Below are 22,136 nucleotides of genomic sequence, written 5' to 3' on the forward strand. Positions count from 1 at the left end.
GGCAGGTCTTTCCTGCACTGTTCTTGTGATACTGAATGAGTCTCACGAGATCTGATGGTTTTAAAAACAGAAGTTTCCAAGTTCAGGACCAGATGGATTCACAGCCGAATTCTACCAGAGGTACAAGGAGGAGCTGGTACCATTCCTTCTGAAACTATTCCAATCGATAGAAAAAGACGGAATCCTCCCTAACTCATTTTATGAGGCCAACATCATCCTGATACCAAAGCCTGGCAGAGACACAACAAAAAAAGAGGATTTTAGACCAATATCCCTGATGAACATTGTTGCAAAAATCCTCAATAAAATACTGGCAAACCAAATCCGGCAGCACATCAAAAAGCTTATACACCATGATCAAGTGGGTTTCATCCCTGGTATGAAAGGCTGGTTCAACATACACAAATCAATAAATGTAATCCAGCATATAAACAGAACCAAAGACAAAAACCATATGATTATCTCAATAGATGCAGAAAAGGCCTTTGAAAAAATGCAACAGCCTTCGTGCTAAAAACTCTCAAGAAATTAGGGATTGATGGGACGTATCTCAAAATAATAAGAGCTATTTATGACAAACCCACAGCCAATATCATACTGAATGGGCAAAAACTAGAAGCATTCCCTTTGAAAACTGGCATAAGACAGGGATGCCCTCTCTCACCACTCCTCTCCAACATAGTGTTGGAAGTTCTGGCCAGGGCAATCAGGCAGGAGAAAGAAATAAAGGGTATTCAATTAGGAAAAGAGGGAGTCAAATTGTCCATGTTTGCAGATGACATGATTGTATATTTAGAAAACCTCATCTTCTCAGCCCAAAATCTCCTTAAGCTGATAACCAACTTCAGAAAAGTCTCAGGATACAAAATCAATGTGCGAAAATCACAAGCATTCTTATACACCAATAACAGACAATAAGCCAAATCATGAGTGAACTCCCATTCACAATTACTTCAAAGAGAATAAAATACCTAGGAATCCAACTTACAAGGGATGTGAAGGACCTCTTCAAGGAGAACTACAAACCACTGCTCAACGAAATAAAAGAAGACACAAACAAATGGAAGAACATTCCATGCTCATGGATAGCAAGAATCAATATCATGACAATGGCCATACTGCCCAAACTAATTTATAGATTCAATGCCATCCCCATCAAGCTACCAATGACTTTCTTCACAGAATTGGAAAAAACTACTTTCAAGTTCATATGGAACCAAAAGAGAGCTCACACTGCCAAGACAATCCTAAACCAAAAGGACAAAGCTGAAGGCATCATGCTACCTGACTTCAAACTATACTACAAGGCTACAGTAACCAAAACAGCATGGTACTGGTACCAAAACAGAGATATAGATCAATGGAACAGAACAGAGCCCTCAGAAGTAATACCACACATCTACAACCATCTGATCTTTGACAAACATGACAAAAACAAGAAATGGGGAAAGGATTCCCTATTTAATAAATGGTGCTGCGAAAACTGGCTAGCCATATGTAGAAAGCTGAAACTGGATCCCTTCCTTACATCTTATACAAAAAGTAATTCAAGATGGATTAAAGACTTAAAGGTTAGACCTAAAACCATAAAAACCCTAAAAGAAAACCTAGGCAATACCATTCAGGACATAGGCATGGGCAAGGACTTCATGTCTAAAACACCAAAAGCAATGGCAACAAAAGCCAAAATTGACAAATGGGATCTAATTAAACTAAAGAGCTTCTGCACAGCAAAAGAAACTACCATCAGAGTCAACAGGCAACCTACAGAATGGGAGAAAATTTTTGCAACCTACTCATCTGACAAAGAGCTAATATCCAGAATCTACAAAGAACTCAAACAAATTTACAAGAAAAAAACAACCCCATCAAAAAGTGGGAGAAGGGTATGAACAGACACTTCTCAAAAGAAGACATTTATGCAGCCAACAGACACATGAAAAAATGTTCATCATCACTGGCCATCAGAGAAATGCAATCAAAACCACAATGAGATACCATCTCACACCACTTAGAATGGCGATCATTAAAAAGTCAGGAAACGAGGTGCTGGAGAGGATGTGGAGAATTAGGAATGCTTTTACACTGTTGGTGGGACTGTAAACTGGTTCAACCATTGTGGAAGACAGTGTGGTGATTCCTCAAGGATCTAGAACTAGAAATACTATTTGACCCAGCCATCCCATTACTGGGTATATACCCAAAGGATTATAAATCATGCTGCTATAAAGACACATGCACATGTATGTTTATTGTGGCACTATTCACAATAGCAAAGACTTGGAACCAACCCAAATGTCCATCAATGATAGACGGGATTAAGAAAATGTGGCAAATATACACCACGGAATACTATGCAGCCATAAAAAAGGATAAGTTCATGTCTTCTGTAGGGACGTGGATGAAACTGGAAACCATCATTCTCAGCAAACTATCACAGGGAAAAAAAACCAAACACCACATGTTCTCACTCATAGGTGGTAATTGAACAATGAGAAACTTGGACACAGGAAGGGGAACATCACACACTGGGGCCTGTCGTGGGGTGGGGGAGGGGGGAGGGATAGCACTAGGAGATATACCTAATGTAAATGACGAGTTAATGGGTGCAGCACACCAACATGGCATATGTATACATATGTAACAAACCTGCACGTTGTGCACATGTACCCTAGAACTTAAAGTATAATAAAAAAAAAAAAAACAGAAGTTTCCCTGAACAAGTACTCTCTCTCTCTTTGCCTGCTGCCATCCATGTAAGATGTGACTTGTTCCCCTTGCCTTCTGCCATGATTGTGAGGCCTCCCTAGCCATGTGGAATTGTAAGTGCATTAAACCTCTTTTTCTTCCTAGTCTTGGGTATATCTCTATCAGCAGCATGAAAATTGACTAATACAATTGGCTTTGCCCAGGTATAACCAAAGAGCATCAAACCAAATAATGTCACCAAGGGAGACAGATGAAGAATCTGAATGAAACTACAAGAATGAAGTTAGAAACACATGGAGACTCAGACTAGACAAAGTACACATAAAAGCAGAAAAGAGGGCCAAACAGGAAGCAAAATTCAGAGTCCCATTAGCATGCATAGATCAGAAGCACTAAGTTCAGATCCTGAAGAATGAAGGTATGATACTGGAGTTTGAATTTCCTGGCTGCCACAGCTCCTTGGTAGACGGGGTACTCTAAATAGCCTCTGCAATTCACCAGGTTGCAATTGATATGCACTCCACCTTTACCTAACTGCAATGCCTGTGTTAATCCCTAAACACCTAGCCCCAGTGGCCCAATACAGCTCATAGACACTTTATTCTTTTGGTTTGTTTGTTTATTAAAAGTTTCTTTTTTTCTTTTTTAGAGGAAGGGTCTCACTATGTTGCCCAGGCTGGAATGCAGTGGCCATTCACAGGCTCCATCTCACTACTGGTCAGCATGGGAGTTTTGGCCTGCTCCATTTCCAATCTGGGCTGGTTCACCCCTCCTTAGGTAACCTAATGGTCCCCTGCTCTCGAGAGGTCACCATATTGATGCCAAACTTAGCGAAGACACCCAATTGACATAGTGCACTACATTCCAGAACTCCTAGACTTATCAATCCTCCTGCCTCAGCCTCCTGAGTAGCTGGGACTATAGGCGTGTGCCACCACACCTGGCATACACATTTTCCAGAGCCAAAATGCTGAAGTTTTCCCCACTGTTCCTATAGGAGTGTTACAGCAGTCATAGGAATGATTGTGCCTTTGTCTGATAGCTTCTTTTGCAGGAAATGCCCAAGTAACTCCAATCAGGTAAAATAATCATTTTATCTTCTCAGACTTCTGGTGTCTTCTTTGGATACAAAAATGTGTACTAAAAGCCTTTACTACATATGAAAGGAAAAAACTAAAAAGAGGGGAACTATCCATCCAAGAAAGTACATGGGATAGTGGCCAGACAAGAATGTATATCCTCTGTAAAATATAAATCATAGAATCTCAGTATTAAAGAATCTTCAATCAACTGAGATGTCTGGAAAATTATAATCGAAGAAAAATGACCGTATTACACTTAAGTTAGAAAGTCAGTATTTTTCCATCGTTAAAAACCATGATCCCAATGCACTAAGACCTTACTCCCTAATAATAATTAATCAAAAGAGAGTGATTTCATCCCTTACTTGTGTTACAGTCAGTGAAAGATCAGAACCTATAAGAACCTGCCAACAAAATACTCCAGACAAGTACAAAATCTATGAAATATAAAGAATATATACCCCACATTATAAAGAAAAGAAAATCTTACAGCTTTTTCTAAAGCATCAGTCAAATCAGAACGAAGTGCCACAGACAGGATTTTGCTTTATAAAGTGCTGGCTTTCTTCAAGGTCATTCATGACGGTGATGCAAAGATGTCTGCACTACCGCGCTTTCAGGCTCGGCACTGGAGAACTGCCTAGGGTCCTTACTTAATGAGTTTACTAGCTGAGCTTCATCTTAATAGAAGCAGTTGAGTTCTGAAAAAAAAATTTTTTTTAATCTGAGCTCAGCACAGTCTCTTTTACGCTACAAAAAAATAAGCTATACACTTATAAAGTAATGGATACTGAGTTAAAACAAACAGGACATCCAAAAACCCACAAAATATTATTATTACAAATGCTAGTTTCTCTCATTTATTCACGATTCTGCTCAAAACCTCTATAAAATATTTACCTTTTAACACTGAATCTTATATTTTGTTTGTCTATTTTTTGTTTTTTGGTGAAGTTTTTTTGAGATGGTCTTGCTCCGTCACCCAGGCTTGGAGTGAAATGGTATGATCTCACTGCACTGCTCACTGCAATCTCTGCCTCCCGGATCCAAGTGATCCTCCCACCTCAGCCTCCCGTGTAGCTGGGACTACAGGCACACGCCACGATGCCCGGCTAGTTTTGTATTTTTAAAATAGAGATGGGGTTTTGCCATGTTGCCCAGGCTGCTCTCGAACTCCTGAGCTGAAGTGTTGCCTGCCTCGAACTCCCAAAGTGCTGGAATTACAGGCGTGAGCCACCATGCCCAGCTGGATCTCAAAATTATTGTTCTTCCTTCTCTCTGAAGACACCTATCATTTACTAAACCTCAAATCTTTGAAAGGCAATCCAAATTACAACGGCTACCAAAAGCCTAAACCAATGGATTGTAAAGCAAGATTAGAATTAGGCGATCTGAAAATGTGGATTTAGCATACAATTTTTTTAAACAACCAGAATGTAACTGTATCTCAATATTTATAAGGAAAAAGGACCACTGAGTACTCTTCATATATTTAACGTATTATTCTACTACTATACAATTGAGGGAGTCCAATTTAGTCTACTATTCTATGAATTTTTTTACTTGATAACATTATCTGACTTCTAGTATATCACTGATGACCATCATTACATTTACTAAGCTCTCTGGCTACACTTAAATAATTCCATGTTAAACTAGCTTTCCTGAGAATATTACTATAATCAGAGGCCCTCAAAAGTATTACCACATTTGCTTTTTGTCTTAGATCCTCCTGCTACACTCACAACACAAGAACTACATGGCCATGAAACCTAAGGTAAATTGAAGAAAAGTTACCAAGGAGGATTTCTGTATCCTCCTATGACATTCCAGGGTTTTAGGAGGAGTCAAGAAATTCTAGTCTTCTCTTTAAGTATATGTCCACAAAAATAATAATACTGTTGAAAGATTTTACAATTAAAATTGCCATTAAAATTTTAAGATTCAGTACAAATAATAATATTCAATACCCATAATGAAGAAACTTATTACAAATCAGAGAATACCAGTAAAAATACTTTTATTTTCCAAACTTTCCTGAGAAGTGTGTCACTATTTCCTAGAGTGTTTTATGCTTGTATCCTTCAGCACGGTACCTGATGCTCAAAAGATATCCAAAAACGTGTTTGTTGAAGGAATCAGTAAGGAAAAAAATGAAATTAAGCAAAATATAAGTATAGGCACTAACTCCCTAGGGTTAATGGAGTATCATTCAGTATGTGGAAATACTAACCTTACAAACTACTTCAGTATAATCAGAGAGTCTAGCATATATGAATAGACAATATATAAAGACTTTTTGTTGTTGCTGTTGTTTTGTTGTTGTTGTTGGATATACAGTCTTGCTCTGTCGTCCAGTGGCGTGATCTCAGCTCACTGCAATCTCTGCCTCCCAGGTTCAAGTGATTCTCCTGCCTCAGCCTCCCGAGTAGTTGAGATTACTGGTGCACGCCACCACACCCAGCTAATTTTTGTATTTTTAGTAGAGACAGCATATCACTATGTTGGCCAGGCTGGCCTCGAATTCCTAACCTCAAGTGATCCACCTGCCTCAGCCTGCCAAAGTGCTGGGATTACAGGCATGAGCCAGCGCACCTGGCCTACACAGACATTTTTGCTTTGAAAAAATATTTCAATAAAAGTTTGTAATTTATTTACTCCAAATTTACTTTCATTACTAAGTGATGAACTATGCAATAACATGAGATATTTGTAACTAACATTCTTTGTTGAAATCGTTATAGATTAACAAATTCTAAATTTGCTAAACATAATATACAATATAGTATAAAACCTGCAAAACACAAACAACTAAATACAAACTAAATAATTTCTCTTAATAAATCTAACCATATTGAAAACATTTTAATCCCATGATTTCACATAGATGTTGGATGCCATTCAAAATAGCCTTTGATTTCTCTTGCCTACATGTTTCAGGTACTGAAAACACTCTGGTCTAACCTCTCTATGTCCTCCCAGCAAGCTCTTTATATCTTGCCCTTACGGTATTTTCCAACTGTCTGCCTTAAACAAAGAGTCCTTGCTGGCACTGGCTTGTTGCTAGTCAGTATTTAGCTCTCTCTTTCTGTAACGAAGAGAGAGCCTAACCATCTGCTTCATGCAGCTTTTCATTCCTATGATAGCTTTCTGCTCTTTCCTCTTCCAACTCAGAAACAGAAAGCAAGAGATAAAACAAAGCATCTTAGGTCCACAAGAAGCTGTGCAACACCCAGGAGGGTTTCTCCTCCCAATCAGGAAAATGCTTCCTTAGCAACCAAGTAACTAAGGCCAATTAACCTCCCTTCTCTATCAATATTCAATTTACATTGAAACCCTTTTTGGTTAAGTCCTTCAGTTTTACAATGAGCTTTCTGGCAGAGAAAAAAGGTGCTTCTGTCTTAAAGGAGCCAGGTCCTTTCTCCTGACTATCGCTAACTGTGACTCAAACTTAACATAAAGTGTTAGGTGATTTTCTAATTCAAGTTAAGGGACTGGAAATTTAGAAATGGCATAAAAATTAAGTGCAATCAACCAACATATGCTTAAAGTGAGAATGAATCATTTCAGAGCAACCAGAAATTAGATACCGTGGAGAATAAGAGATATGGAAAAGATGCTTTGTAGCTGTCATTGCCTCATACCTGCCTTGGCTGATTTATGTCCCTTCCACACAACCAACAAAGCCCAGGCTACCACTAAATAATCACAATCTCAGTAGAATACCAAAGAAAAGATGAATGAAAGAAAGGAGCACAGATAGTAACAAAACCAAAAAATGTCCTTTCAGGCAAAAAAAGTCCAAAATTAAAACTAGAAAGGAACTAGCATTTCAAAGTCATAAACTATTGCAGAAGTTGTAAAAACTATAACATATTTAAAGAAAAAAGGGGTTTTATAAAAATATAAAAAAGCACAATAGGAAGCTCCCCCACCATCCCAAGCTTTCACATTGTGAGATGGTGTTTACATTTTTCTAAGTCTTACAATTAAATTATTATACAGCATTCTACTTTGGGTAAAGAAAAATTGACAGAAATTTTATACAAAAGGGTAATTAGTTGTCTTCATGTTCATTTTCCAGGTCTTGATGAAGCAAAGTCTTTTGTGGAACAATTTTAAAGTTTTAAAAATTCTATATAGAATGTAATATGGAACTTCAAATGTATATTGTGATTTATAATAGGCACTATAAACACTATAAATCATCCTTCAACAGTTTTGGGAGCAGCATTTCAGTGTCAACACATAGTACCACTGTATCTCCAAACAAGTCTTGCTACTAACAGTTATGATACAGAATTTCAAAACCAGTTTTGTTTTCTAGTTTTGTCACTTACCATTTGTAGGACTCACCATTCTACTCAAAGATTTATTCTGAAACAGTAAAGCTGCCTTAAGGTTACACTAATAAAAGTGAACGTTTGTAAACCTTCGGCTCCCACCATTTTATTTGATTCTCATAGCCACCCTGTGAGGTAGGGATTGTAATGACATCCTTCTCCAATTGAGGTGTCTGTAGTTGAGAAAGATGTGGAGAGCAAACTAAACTTAATGAAGCACCTACCACATATGTGTTTTACTTTCACAGCATTAGCCAACTGTTTTACTTCATGATATTTAATACACACATCCAGACACACACATGCTTACATACAGCTCCCAGTTCCCAACCTCCCAACTCCTGTATTTGGGATCCCGTTTTCTAGATAAGAGATTTGCGGCTTTAAGAGGTTCAGTAATATTTTCAAAGTCACACAGAAGGAGGGAAAGTAGGGATGTAAAACCAAATTTCCCTAACTTTAAAGCCCTTGTTCTTTCAACCATGCCACACCACCTGCTACATAAAGCCCCTGGCGGACCCATATGTTACCTTCCAAATCCCTTCTGCTAATGTTAGCAACCACTAAGGGTCAAAGGTTGTATTTTCAAAATGTGACTCATGAGCCATTAGTAAGTTCTGAAATCAATTGCTGGGCCTTGACCAGCATTTTTAAAAAACAAGATAGCGCAGGATAGATTGAGTAGAATAGATCAGAAAGAGTAAGAATTGTTTCATGAACCTTGGTTTCAGGTATGCATGTGTGGAGTGTTCTAGGTCTTAATGTAAAATGTATTTCTTATTATGGGTTTATATTTAAAAAGTTTGAAAGTCATTGGGTTCAGTGGATGCTCTCACACAGACCTAGCTCATGAATTGACAATTACTGAACACTCAGCTCTCTTCACTTAAATAACATCAAGAAATATAAGACAGGAGATCCCTTCTCAGACAAGGCAGAAAAAGTATTACCTAGAATCAGCACCGGAGGAGGATGCTGATTGTATAATTACATACCTCCTTCACAGCAGCTCCAGTCCATCAAGTAGATAGTATGGTTTATTTTTTACATCACTAATTATGTAATTATCCATAACATTAAATCAGTTCCAGTCTATCACAGGTTTCCTGAAACATTCATTTATTATTTTTAAAAAGAACACTAAACTACACCATCTTATATGTAAAAGTTCCAGTATGGAAGGTGGATCAACTTTTATTTAAAAAGATCTTGTGTCCAATAAGACACTTTTGGTCCTTTGGGATAAACGGCAATTAAAATTTCATTTTTAATATACCTTGGAGCAGATGCATGTATGTATATTCTCAATTTTTTTCTTCATTATTTCATAAAATCCCCATTGTAGAGCAATAATGTCGCATTGGTTATGTTCACAAAAAGCCTTTCTACAGAGTAAAATTTCATTGTTCTTTATAATACACCTTCCAGTATGTCATTTATTCAAAATCATTCCCTGGGAAAGTGCTGCAAAGATAAATAAGCTATGGATCTTACACTGAAGGAACGAGCAGCTGATTAGGAGAGATATAACCCTAGACACTACAGCTTCCACTCAGCTGCCTCCCAGAACCTCTGGGCAGAGCTGTCACCCATAGCTACCAAACAATCCCTGCAACAGCTATATACCATCCAGGAAGACTCAGCAGATAACCTCTAGCAAGCAAGAGACTAGCACAAAGAATACATAGACAAGGACCAAGGCCAGAAGCAAGCATGAAAATTATAGATTCCATCTGGTTCTTCTACCTACATGTTCATACTACCTCTTAGCTTTGCCTAACCCCTCAAACCTATTGACACAGTCAAATACCATCCATCCATCAACTGCAAAGAAGTTCCAGCATACTTGAAATTAGTGAGGGTAATCACTTAGGATCCTCCTCACCTTATCCCCACCTAATCTCACTGCACTCTCACTTCTGCCTAACTTCAAACCCTTGACACCATCACTCCCTCCAATTCTTTGGACACTTCCTGGTGTTTAAATCTCAGCTTTCCTTAACAGATTCTGACTTGGTCTATCTCTCTGACTTTGAGTACTCCCTGCTAACTTGAATAGGAATCCCAGATTCAGGAACCTAACAGCACACAAGCAACCTAGCTAATACCCTAGCACAGCTAGCCTAATACCCCTCTGGAGGGGAGATTCAGACAAACTGCTAAAAACACTGACTATTTCGCAGCCCAATCTAAAGTCACAACTCAACATTCTTCATCTTCTACTGACAATTACTTTCCTTAGTGCAGAGCCCCTCTTGCTTCGCACCACTACCCTCTATACGTATCACCATGTGCACCTCTCTCAGCCATCCCCAAGGACCCAAGGTATAATACATGGAGGAAAAGGTACTAGATTCCTCTGGCACTAAGGTTAATTCCAATACCCTGCGTGATCAAAGGAGTATGATCTGAAGAAACATTTTTGGAAGTTGGCATCCCACCTCAGAAACACCCAAGGTGTGCTCCTGCAGCCTCTCTCCCAACTGCTGAGTGATTACAGAAGCCAGGATTGGTTGATAGGTTCATAAGGTAGACAGAGGGAGGCATGGAATCCATCCTCAGCCTCCAAGTTTCTTGTTGCCAGATTCCAACCATGTGTTTTTAAGTCAGTCTGACTTATCAGGATGCCTGCTGTCAGAATGGAAAGCTGGGGGCACTTCTGCTTTATTGGAGGTAATTTCCCAAGATCCCCTACGATCAGCTCTATATTCATGACTCTTGATTCAGATTCTCATTTTCAGCCCCATGCCTCCTCTCTGGATTCATCTTGATTTACATAGGTTGACCTCCAACCCTCCTGCAAGGACTCTGACTTAGGGGAGATGTTTGAACTACTGCCATAGAACAACAGTTAAAATGGCCTATTAGAAAGGGTGAATAAAAAATATATTCTTTGTCACCAGTGTCACAGAGACAAAAACGAGACAATTTCAAGAGGAAGGGGCTTAGTCAGTAGTGTCAAATGTTACAATGTGGTCAAGAAAGGTGAAGGCATTAGATGTGGTGATTGTAAGGTAACTAGTAACTTAGAAAGAGGCAATTTCCATAGCTTGATTTTGGTAGAAGCCAAAAGAAAAAGAGTTGAAGTTGGAACAAGTGACGAAAAAGTCCAGGTACTATAGATTACTTATTCACAAAACCTGGGAGTGAAAGAAAGAAGACAGAGGGGATTGTAGAAGAGGATTGGGAAGTGGCAATATAGGTATAACACAAAGCATAAGGCCAAGGGACATGGAACCTAGGTCCTGTTGTGGGCATTGCTGAAGTAGCCAAGGTCAAGACTAAGTAAGAAAGCAAGAGAAATAAAAGAGGAGTGATGTCGTTGAGGGCCTTGACACAAAAAGAATATACAAAGAATGTTCAGAGAGAAGCATAAATACAGTTGAAAATAAGGAAGATGTGAAGAGAGAGAAGAATTTCAGAGTTTGAGATAATTGTTACATTGATATTTTTCCCCTTCTTTTTCATATCTAAAAAACTTAAAGGAAGGCTGAGGGTGAAATGCTTCACAAATAATTATTGGAAAGAGAATATTTAATAATGTTATTTCAGAATAGCCAACAGTCATTTTAATAATCTTATCTAAAAATGCCTTGTCCCTTCCAGATTCCTACTTTTCTTTTCCTTCAAAATAAGCTAAAGTTGAGCAATTGGAGCACAGAGACGAGATTTAGTCTGCCAGGCTGTCGTACCCTCTGACTCTGACCAAAAAAGGCATTTTCTCAGGCATTCATCGGGACAGTCTTTAGGTGCCACTGCCAACTTGACAGCCTTCCTGGCCTTTTCAATGTATCTGAACTGTAGCTGAGACAAACATGTAATCTCTATCCTAAGGCTCCTATGAGGTTAGCTTGAACTACATGTAGCTTCTCTCAATGCTTATCACAACTACATAAATAAGACTTATACTTGCTAAGAGCAAACAATCCAAAACAACATATTCGCAGGCACCATATGGAAGAGCATTATTGAAGTTCCCATATCACATTTATGCAATCAAAAACAATATTGTTAAAACACTTTGATGTCTCCCTTTTGAAAACCTTTAACAATGTAATCCTTGGTTATTTCCTTTTGCTTTAAGGTCAAATTATTATTTGCCATTAAGCACATAAATTCAGAAATAAACTTTAACAAAATATTCCTGGCCACTTTATTTAATAAGTATCCTTTAATAAAATAGATACTAAACTGATAATGACAAAATATTTATACTAATATTGCTGACTTTTAGTTAAGTTCGCAGTATATTGAGAAGAGAAGAAATTCTAGATAGTTCTAACCCCGAAAAATCAAGAGATAAGCGATATCAGTTTCTGGCATTTATGTGCCAGGCACTGTGCTAAATGCTAAGGACACAGTTGTGATGGAAGTGATCTAACCAAATCAGAGCTTAGAGTTCAGTCACAGGGTTCAGAACCACTATTCCAGTTTGAAAATGTTTTGTTCCCTTTTCCCAAAATAATTCATCTGCATTTTTAATAAAGTCTCTTTCATAGTGAGCATTTCAGGTATCAGTGGATGAAATATCAGGGGCTATATAAGCCATTGTTCTGGGCAATGATTTTATGTAAAAATGATACTCTATGCAATGGTTAGTCTTTACCCAACAGTTAAAAAAAAAAAAATCCTGGCAAGTAGTCAATCTCATTCAAGCTACCAAAAAAATTCAACAATCATTTTAATATCTGAAGCTTGCCATTCATATCATGAGATTCCACATTGCTACTTCAACAATGAATTCCTTTAGGATATATGAGAAGATTGTTTTTGAGCCCTGCATAGAATATTATGCTAATGGGAATTCCCTTCATTCCATAAAGTATTTTTGGATTAATCTTTTAAACTAAGGAATAAAATTGTAAATATACTTAATAAAATAATTTTGAAAACTCAAATTTTAGATTCTACTTAATCTTTTGTGAGATCGAATCTTACTGTAATATGTTCTAAGTAACGTATCTCCCTCCACACATGGAGTTTCTACTGGCTTCAAAAAAAAAATCAAAGGGGCGGAAAAGAGTTCTAAGTAGTGGTTTCACTTTCATTTATTTTAGATTTGATTATAAAGTCAACATATCTTCCTCAGAAATGCTTCATGAAAAAAGAGCCACCTAAAGTTCAAAACCCCCAACAATCTATTAAGTGTCTTTTTTTTTTCAGATAAGAATTATATATATACTTTAAGTTCTGGGATACATGTGCAGAATGCAGAATGTGCAGGTTTGTTACACAGGTATACATGTGCAATGGTGGTTTGCTGCACCCATCAACCTGTCATCTACATTAGGTATTTCTCCTAATGCTATCCTTCCCCTCGCCCCCAACCCCCTGACAGGCCCCAGTGTGTTATGTTCCCCTCCCTGTGTCCATGTATTCTCATTGTTCAACTCCCATTTATGAGTGAGAACATTTGGTGTTTGGTTTTCTGTTCCTGTGTTAGTTTGCTGAGAATGATGGTTTCCAGCTTCGTCCGTGTCCCTGCAAAGGACATGAACTCATCCTTTTTATGGCTGCATAGTATTCCATGGTATATATGTGCCACATTTTCTTTATCCAGTCTATCATTGACGGGCATTTGGGTTGGTTCCAAGTCTTGGCTATGAAAAGCATCCCAAATTCATTAAAAGAAACAGGAAAAATATACAATTAGGGCAATTAAAATAATGCATTAAATGGCCCTCCTCTGAAACAACTGCTTCCTAAGTTAGACCTTTACAATTGGACATAAATGCTCCACAATGAAAGCCTGTCAGATTTTTGTACAGAAACATCAGCTCAGTATCCTCTTAAATATACAGCTGCTGCTAGAAATGATCTTACTTTTGATTTTTAAAAAAATACCTCAAAATTACAACTATATGTAAGGAAACTATCTGATATAACTTACTGCTGAGTTAAAATACAATGGCTATGGCACGTATCTTTACAAAGCCTTTTCTACTAGCTTAATAAATAAAAAGAGAATTAGTTACCTATGTATATTTAGTCAACTTGATGTATTTCAAAAAGTAGATTTTCTTTTTGCTTTGCCAAGGAGAATACAGCACAGAGAATTTCAAAGACAGAAGTAACCTTAAGAAGCCATTTAGGTTATAGACTCTCACTGAACCTAACACACTCTAAATTTTGCAAAGTGCTACTACTCAGGTACCACGGGCTTAAAGTAAAAAGAAGATTCAGCAGAATGTGAAGCATGGCCCTGCCTCTATCTAAGACTCCTGGCTTTATAGCAGAACACTAAACTGCTTTAAGATTCCCTAAGTCACAAATTTCATTAGATGGTTCAAATAGTTTCAGTGCCGCATCTCTACATGTTGCTTTCTGATTAGTTTCAAGAATGAGTAAACAAACACTTTTGTTATATACTAGTTAAAAAATATATATATACTAGTAAAAAAAATAGTTTGTATAATAAATAGTATATTTAGTGCAATAATCCCCAGTTTTACTGGAATTAAAGATCCTAATCTGACATGACTGGTTTTCAGAATATTCTATATTCTCCCCTCTCACAGACCACACTACTGTATAGCATATACTTACACTTTAAATTACACAGAATTAAATTTTAATTTGTCTTTGAACCCTTTAATAATATCTTCAGTAAAACACAAAAGTGGGATTGGGGTCTGCTGCATTCACAGTTATTTCCTTTAAAAATCCATTTATCTGTCAGCATTAGATTCATTCATTCAATAAATAAATACTGACTACTACACATGCTTCCATTTGCATCTATGCACATTAAACATAACAGACTTCCTGGCATTTTAACATTGCTTTAATAATTACATTCCCAAATACAGAGGTAATCATGCTTCTTAGTCATTATTCACATCTATCAATATATCTATAGTTCAGTCCAAAAATAGCAGTTGCTTTACAGATAAATTGTTAATGCTTACTGAGAACTGTGGCTCCCCATTTATTCCATTATAAAAAAAAAACATAATACTCCGACATATGAGTCTATTTTGGACATACAAAATAGAACTCCTCCTAGAAGCCACCTAATAAAATCCTTAGGGCAAATGAGTGTATTTCAAGGCCTGGTTACCTCAGAAGATCATCATTCTTTGAATATGTTCCTTGGCAATTGAGATCATCTCCTGTTACTGATTCTCAGTTTTATGCTTCAGGGAATTTATAATAGGTTGTTTTTTGTTGAGGGCCTTACTTTCTATAATATTCTACCTGCCCTGGTCTAAGGAAAATCCCAGTTAGTGAACTACAAGGCCCTAAGACAAAAATCTTTTCTTCCACTAGTATATTATCGCTATTTTTATGACTCTATCATTTTCATAGTTTTTAAAAATGTAATCTGAAGGTGCAACCTGAGGCTCCAAAGTAATGAGGACAGTAAATGGATAAATAAAATATGCTTGGTACCCATCTCTGATACCTCTGCAAAAGGAAGAGGAACTACAGTAATCGAACTTCAAGCAGAACACAAACTTCAATAATATAAAAATTACTGACCAACTTAAAGTCAGTGTGTATAGGTAGCTGAATTGTGTGAATCAAAAAACAAAATCTAGGCTATCTCTATTCTATGGAAAATGACTCAAAACTTCATAAATGAAGACATTAGAGACAAAAAAAAATACAAAGCAATGTTGGCTAGAACACTAGTTACATAGGAAATACTTTCAGATATTTCCCCCTTCTGAGCATTCATTAATAATTTTTACTACTTATTATTAAAAATCAGTATCTAAGTTAACTAGATACTGTTTCCTTTTACTGAGTGGATGAGTGCTGGATATAATTTTTTTAAAAAAACTTACACCTTATTTCTCAACTCTAGTCTCTCTAGTCTTCATTAGCCAGTAAGTTAATTTAGAACCTTAAAAAAAAAACTTAAGTTTAGTACCTATTTTTCAATAATATATCCACAAAAATTTTAAGGGTTAATAATGGTTAATTTTCATAAAAAATTGTCTAATTGAAGTACAGGGCTTCGTTCCCACTTCTATTTGTAAATTATCACTTCATGTATAGAAATAAGGCTTCAATAAGGACAATATGCTCCTGTTCATTAAAGTAGATCAATTGTTAAATCATGTTTTTCACTACTATTAAATGATATCTCAATTTCTCTAAGAAAAGTCTTCAATTAAATACAAAAAAAATCATAAATTGATAAAGTGATATGGTAGTATCAATACCCATTTATGAAAATAAGTGTCACATAAAATAAGATATCCCAAGCCAGCGTTGATTATGTTTGCTTCCATTGAAAATATTCATTTATATTTATAGGATTTTTTTTTTTTTTTGAGACAATGTCTTGCTCTCTCGCCCAGGCTGGAGTGCAGTGGTGCAATCTCGGCTCACTGCAACCTCCACCTCCTGGGTTCAAGCAATTCTCCTGCCTCAGCCTCCCGAGTAGCTAGGATTACAGGCACCTGCCACCACACCCAGCTAATTTTTGTATTTTTTTGGTAGAGATGGTGTTTCACCATGTTGTCCAGGCTGGTCTCAAACTCACAGCCTCAAGTGAACTGCCACACTCGGCCTCCCAAAGTGCTGGGATTACAGGCGTGAGCCACCGCTCCCGGCCCTATATTTAGAGGATTTTAAATTGATGCAACATACTTCTGTTGGTCACTGGTAAAGAAAATATCTTGTTCAAAAACTGCCAGTCTCACTTTCATCTCACAAATTCAGAAATGTCACATGCAAAATCATACTACCTACTCTCAATAAATGTCTTATTTAATATGACTAACCTGTAAGAACTACTGTTTCCCAAAGCCAGAACATAACAAAAGCCAGAACATAATCACTTCCTAGCTATTTTCCTTAGGCAAGCTTAACCTTTGTGTCATGTCTCAGTTTCCTCACAATAAAGTGAAGAGAATAAAGATATCAATATCATGAGCTGAAATGAATTAATATATGCAAATCACTTAGCACAGCACCCATAGTTAGTCCTCCATAAACTTAGGCTGCTGTCTTTATTATAATATTATTATTGTTATTATTATTATAACTGTGTTTTTATCCACCTTCACTAATCTTATCCATTTATTTGCTATATTAATATTAACATCTATTGTCATAAGAGTTTTGTGAAGATTAAATAAGATAATAAAGTAACTAGTAAGATGAACTGGTATGTAACAGAAATAATTGACCATGATAAGTATTACTTTGGGGGAATTAAAATGTTAATACATGAAGGCATTAATGCTGGCATAAATGTGTGTTGAAACAGAATCTGTTAAAAGTCATTGATAAAAAAATGTTAATCTAATATTTCATCCAATAAAAACATTGGAAGCTAAGCAAATAATACTCTCTAACTCCACAAAAACCCTTCCCTCAAGCTTGACATCCATTCACATATCTACATATCTTTGGTATGGTTGTTCAACTATCTACAAATACAACTAATTTAGAAGAAAAATGTAAAAAAAAAAAATTTAGACTTTTGATCATCATATATTTAGGATCAAAAGATGATGTATTTATCTAAATCCTGTTTTGGAATCCCAAGGACAATAGTTAAATAAGAGTTTATGACTCTTCAGTGCAGAGTTGAAGTGTCTTTTGATCAGCGATGGTTGAAATGAAAAATAATGTTGTTTTATACAGTTGCTTGCAAGATTATAAAACTTATTAATATCACAAAACTACCAATAATTTTTCATGGTAGATAATCTAGTCTGTAAAATCACTTACAGCTAAATGTGATAATTTGTACAAATTAGGATTATTCCTTGAGTTCATCTATCATGAGCACAATCAATCCCTTTCATGAAATTTGCTTATTCAATTTTTTTAACTTTTCAGTTCAGGGGTACATGTGCAGGTTTGTTACACAGGTAAACTTGTGTCATGGGAGTTTCTTGTGCAGATTATTTCATCACCCAGATATTAAGCCTATTACCCATTAGTTATTTTTCCTGATCCTCTCCCTCCTCTGACCCTCTACCCTCTGATAGGTCTCAGTTTTTAAAATGTTAGCAGTTCAGCTTAGCATGGTGGCTCAATGCCTGTAATTCTAGCACTTTGGGAGGCCGAGGTGGGCGGATCACCTGAGATCAGGAGTTCGAGACCAGCCTGGCCAACATGGTGAAATCCCGTCTCTACAAAAATACAAAAATTAGCCAGGCATGATGATGGGTGCCTGTAATCCCAGCTACTCAGGAGGCTGAGGCAGGAGAATCACCTGAATCTGGGAGGCAGAGGTTGCAGTGAACCGAGATCACACCATTGCAGTCCAGCCCGGGCAACAGAGTGAGACTCTGTCTCAAAAAAAAAAAAAAAAAAAATTGTAGCAGTTCATTGCATTTTTGAAACAAACAATAGATGGCTGTTCCTTATCTAATTACATTCCACTTAAATTGTCAAAGTATCTTCTACTGATATCACAAATGTCCTATCTATTAAGATAAAACATTAATTCTGAGATACTTTGTTTTTGGTTTTTTTGTTTTTATTTTGAGACAGAGTCTTGTTCTGTTGCCCATACTAGATAGAATGCAGTGGTGTGATCATAGCTCACTGTAACCTCAAACACCCAGGCTTATGCAATCCGTCTGTCCCAGCCTCCGAGTAGCTAGGACTACAGGTGCATGCCACCAGGCCCACCTAATTTTTCTTGTTTTTGTAGTGATGGAGTTTCACTATACTGTCCAGGCTGATTTCAAACTCCTGGCCTCAAGCAATCCTCCCCTCTTGGCATAATGAAGCACTGGGATTACAGGTGTGAGCCACCATATCTGGCCATCTGAGGTATTTTAAAATGAAAAACTAAAAAAATTCAAATTGCCATACCTCTAATTACACTACTGACTAAATAAAAGTTATAAACAAATCTATGATGAAGAAAGAGAGAACTTAAGAGGAAAATACATCTCTGTCTAATGTTGATCTAGGAAAGTAAGACATTATATATGTAGTTCAAACAGAATGTTTTAAATGCTCTAATTAGTCTACCACTGTTTTTTAGTGAGAGTCACTCTCATTTGTCTCTGTACCACTCTCTGAGATAACTGGTGGTGGTGGCTGAATAAGGGTTAGTTTCCAACTTGGAGGCTACTCATTATTCCCAGCGTCTAAAGGTAAGAATAGAATATGGAAAGAAAGGAAGTGTTACAGTCTCTGCTCTCTTCCTGCTCCTTCATGTTTCTCCATTCACATCCTGCTTCTTCTTGCATAATTATGAGATAACCATAAAAAGATAATTATACGTGTGACATTATTAGTATTAATAATAGCACTGTATGCTTGTTATATCCAACCAAAACAGGAAGTAAGAAGGGCCCACAGTTTGAATGAGAACACTGAAGTTTACTCAAGGTTACATTACTAGTAAATAGCGAAGAGAACTACAAAACAATTTCTATCTCCAAGTCTAGCACTCTTTCTTCTACTTGTGCTGTTGTTAAAATCTGAGTAAATTAGGCAAACTAAATTTACTATGAGTTGCCAAATATTAAAAATAAAACACTGGAGTTGACTGGAAGATGAAGGGTTTATCATCCAATTCCATTCCCGTGACAACTCAGAAATACAAACTACTAAAAACTCCCTGCAAACCTCTCTTTTTAAACATTGTTGATTTTTCTATGTAAATTGATTGTTGAAAAAAATGTTATTCTAGTAGAAACTAAACTGTTTTAGAATTCAGCCTGGACACAGTGGCTCATGCCTGTAATCTCAGCACTTTGGGAAGCTGAGGAGAGAGGAACACTTGAGGCCAGGACTTTGAGACAAGCCCGGGCAACACAGCAAGACCCACATCTCTAAAAAAAATTCTTAAATTAGCTAGGCATGGTGGTGCATGCCTGCAGTCCCAGCTACTTGGGAGGCAGAGGTGAGAGGATCACTTGAGCCCAGGAATTAGATGATTCAGTGAGCTATGACTGTGCCACTGCACTCCAGCCTGCGAGACAGAGCAAGACCCTGTCTGTAAAAAGAAAAAATAAAGGTATGTGTGTATATGTATGTATACATATATATATATGTGTATATGTATGTATACATATATATATATGTGTATATGTATATGTAAATATACATATATACACATACACCCACACTTTTTTATAATATACTATATTACATATATTGTATATATAATAAATATATTATGTATATATAGTATATATGTATAATAAACATATAATTTAATCAATTCTAAGTAATTCACTAGATTATCCAGTTTATATCAAAATACAGAGGCATCTGATTTGTTAAGTGAGCTAGTTCTATGGGTAATTAAACCTGAAGGTTTAGTCAGATAATAGATACTCACTGAGTCATCTTACCTCCATGGGGTTTACGGTCTAAGGAAGCAATCTGGCTTTTAAAACAATAAGCGTGAGTCTGAGGAGTACTAAGAAGGAGAGATAAAGGACATATATTTTTAAAACAAATTCCTGAAGAGAAAGAACAAGAATAAATGTAAAGAAAAAGGAAAAAAAAAATTCTAAGAAAATCTTATGTGACTGGAAGGGGGGAAATTATTTCTAGGCCTTATGTGAATATTATATGTTTGTATATGTATATGTAATCTTTCAATTACTGTTTCTGCTATACAGAGGTGGGGAAGCTGGGAGATACACAAAGATGGGGTACTGGGCTGTCTTGTTCTAAACTTTAAAATCTTCTGCTCTTATCTGAGAAAAAAAGAGAGGGATGCCTACCAGAGCTACAGCAGTAATGGAAACTTACAAGGATGGACAGTGACTCCAAATGAAATCACGGACCAAGCAAAAATAACCTTAGGGATTTCAAGGGAGTGAGAGAAAAGAGTTACAGGTTTCACTCTTTGAAGAGATAAATTTTAAAAAGAATCATAATTTAAAATTGTAATAGTCAATACAGTTTGAAGAATGTTAACCATACTCGGATTCTATTGTTTATACCACATAATCTACCTTTTTTTCACTTAACATGAACTTTTTTTTTTTCCCAGACAAGGTCTCACTCTGTCACCCACCAATGATGTAATCTCAGCTCACTGCAACCTCCACCTCCCAGGCTCAATTCTCCTGTCTCAGCCTCCCGAGTAGCTAGGACCATAGGCACATGCCCCCACACCTGGCTAAATTTTGTATTTTTAGTAGAGATGGGGTTTCACCATGTTGACCAGGCTGGTCTTGAACTCCTAAGCTCAGGTGATCTGCCTGCCTCGGCCTCTCAAAGTACTGGTATTACAGGCGTTGAGCTACCGCACCCGGCCAACATGAACATTTAACCTGTGTAATTAAACAGTCACCTAGAATACCATTTTTAATGACTGTATCCATCTAGAGATGTGCCATAATTAACCAATCCATTACTATTGTATATTTCCATTGTTTTCATTTTTCCTATTATAAATAAGGGCTCATATACTTGCAGGTAAATCTTTGTGTACTCAAATATTATATGAGTATTTGTGTGCAATTTACTTTGATTAAAATTATTGCATCAAAAAATAAGATGTATTAATAGACAGAGGGATCAACATATAATAAAGCAAGCACAGCAAAATGTTAATGGTAGACTTTAGGTGGTAAGTATATAGATATTCACTGCAAAATTCTTTCAATTTTTCCATATGTTTCAAATTTATTGGAAAATGTTGGAAATGAAAAATGTTGGAGGGTGGAGCCAAGATGGCCGAATAGGAACAGCTCCGGTCTCCAGCTCCCAGCCCCAGCGACACAGAAGACGGATGATTTCTGCATTTCTGCTTGAGGTACCGGTTTCATCTCACTAGGGAGTGCCTAACAGTGGGTGCAGGACAGTCGGTGAAGCGCACTGTGCGCGAGCCGAAGCAGGGCGAGGCATTACCTCACTCGGGAAGCGCAAGGGGTCAGGGAGTTCCCTTTCCCAGTCAAAGAAAGGGGAAACAGACGGCACCTGGAATATCGGGTCAGTCCCACCCCAATACTGCGCTTTTCCAACGGGCCTGGAAAACGGCACACTAGGAGATTGTGTCCCGCACCTGGCTCGGAGGGTCCTGTGCCCACGGAGTCTCGCTGATTGCTAGCACAGC

General features: G+C 37.1%; 1 protein-coding gene across 11 annotated transcripts in view; it reads right to left on the reverse strand.

The window, feature by feature from the left end:
• The window catches only part of ATG10 (autophagy related 10), a 424,208-nt gene that overhangs the window by 188,928 nt on the left and 213,144 nt on the right, over positions 1-22,136 (reverse strand). The window lies entirely within an intron of this gene.

Source organism: Hylobates moloch, unplaced genomic scaffold, assembly GCF_009828535.3.
Source record: "Hylobates moloch isolate HMO894 unplaced genomic scaffold, HMol_V3 SCAFFOLD_6, whole genome shotgun sequence".
NCBI classification, from domain to species: Eukaryota; Metazoa; Chordata; class Mammalia; order Primates; family Hylobatidae; genus Hylobates; species Hylobates moloch.